Here is a 2,500-nt window from a genome sequence, read left to right on the forward strand (position 1 = left end):
TATTATTTTTTACTTATTGATATTTGATATTTTCATAACATTAAGTTAATCATAATGTTAATAATAATAATCACAGAATTAACATTAATACCATTAGAATATTCAAGAGAAACCAAGTGAAGTCATGTAGGGCTCACTGGTTAATGAACCCCTTGTTAGCTACATACTTATAGATACAACAAAATCCTAAACTTATTACAGTGGACTGCATATGTACCTATGGCCAGTGGATTAATACATAGGATAGAAAATCTTTGAACTTCTATTTGTATCTGTTTTGATCTAGATATTCAGTATATTATTTTTGCTCGACCTTTTAATTCCAGTATGTAAGAAAATCTAGTTTTTACCTGCAGTGTGAGGGGGCACAGGTCAGGAAATGATCTGTGTATTTCTTTGCATCATAAATCAGTTCTAGCGAAATCAAACGTTTTTCAACTCTTGGAACAAAGTTGTTATCCATAAACCCTGAATATGAGCATCTTTTGAAGGGGATGGACTGCACTTTGATAATAGCGATAATGATTAGAAAATAAAAAATATATAAAAATTAAAGGCAAAAGCAACACGTAAATGATGGCCAGTAATAAATAGTCGGATATTATTGTCGAAACCGGAATTATGGCTCATTTTGAAGTGGCAGGGTCGCTTGTTGTACTGTTAGAAAAAAATGTATATAAGGAAAAAGACGATGCAAGTTGGAGTTTACAAAAAATATACTGTTCATGTAAATAGATTTCTCAAGAACAGAATTTTTTTTAGATAAAATTTAGATTTTGCTTGAAAGGGAAAAACTGTACTATGATGATAATAGTAAAAATATATATGTGGAAAGGTAATGCAAAAGCACTTAGTTAGGGCTAGCCTTTAAACAAAATTTTCACACCCCGTCATATAGTTTGTCAGGAAAATACTATTTAAATATAAAATTTAGCCCCCAATCCTTTGCTTGTTATTGTTGTTGTGGAGGCTGAGGAGACGGGGACTGAGGGCTAGGGTGGGGGATCAGCCCTGCCTTGGTCCTCAGCCCTCACTTCAACTAATTTGTCTTTTCTTCTCCCCCTCTCTTTTTCCTTCTCTTCTTTACTCCCTTCTTTTCTCCACTTATCATAATCGTTAAGTATTTTTTACCCTTTTTGTCACAATACTTTACCATAGTGCTTTATGACCTCTGATGTCTAGCATATTTATTTGTCTTAACCATTAACCACTTTATAAAATTCAGTGCTTTTTTAGAGTATTAGTTTTTCTCTATTAATCTGTAGTCTATATTCATTTGCTTATCTATAACTTTTGAAAACACAAAAAGGACAATGAATTGATAGATTTCTGTGGGTCAGTGAATGTTTTATGTATATGCTCTTATAGCATACTTACTATATTTTGCAGAAGGCTAAGATTTGTCATATCTTGAATGTGGAGGCTTATATATCCACATTCCCCCCCACCCCCCAATCCCCTACTCATTGTTGCCATGGGGCTTAGAAGGCAGAGACACAGGCCCAATGTAGGGATCACTCCTGCCGTGGACCTCAGCCCTTGCCTCGTCTAAATTTGCAGGGTCTTTTCTTCTCATTCCTTTCCCTTCCCTTCTCTTCTTCATCCCCTTCTTCTGTCCACATATTCAAATTGTTAACTCGTATTTACCCTTTTTGCCTCAGTACTTTACCATAATGCTGAGTGACCTTTGATGTCTGGTGCATTTGTTTTTTGGAAATTACAGAACCAAAAAAACTTTCTTACTAAGCCCCATCCTATTACAATGTTTTGAATACATCACTAATGACCTTCGATGTTCATGTGGCAGAAAATTTTCTATAAATAGATAAATTACCTAGTATACCAATAGGCAATGAAAAGATGAAATTCTGTATTACTTTAATATAGGTAACAGAATCTGAAAAAAACATCTTTGGTATACTTCAGAACTGTTTTCAGAAAAAAAGATTATAGCTTTGTCCACTGGGACATTGCCTCTTTTAAGGCATTTCAGACCATAGGACATGTACAGGCCCCAGCATTTTTTACCCTTGAAAATCTGCAATTCTAAAATAACTCATAAAGTAGTGAATGACAGAATAGGCTTTTTTATACCAAACATATTCAGTAGTTAACATGGAAAGCAAAGAAGGATTAAATGAATTTTATTTTTGAAATGAAACAAATGACAAACATCTTCAATATTACATTATGCACCTTCCTTTTTATTGCTGTTGATTATTATGAAAATCCTTCATTTATATCACAGTACAGATTAGGGGGCTCTCAGTAACTTGTGGTCAGTTAATGCCCTTGCTTGATGGTCACTGTTAGAGAGGGACTAGAGTACTGAGAGTCTAATTTTTTAAAATTTTATAAGGAGAAGCCGAGGATCATTATGACTACACTTCTGTACTCTTCCCAACTCAAGATAGTGAGGCTTGAACTCAAGACAGGCAATAAGTACATGAGTCTGACTTTGGTAAACATTGAAGAAAATAGACTGAATGATTTTGGAGGC

This window comes from Penaeus chinensis, chromosome 24 (assembly GCF_019202785.1).
Source record: "Penaeus chinensis breed Huanghai No. 1 chromosome 24, ASM1920278v2, whole genome shotgun sequence".
Classification (NCBI taxonomy): Eukaryota; Metazoa; Arthropoda; class Malacostraca; order Decapoda; family Penaeidae; genus Penaeus; species Penaeus chinensis.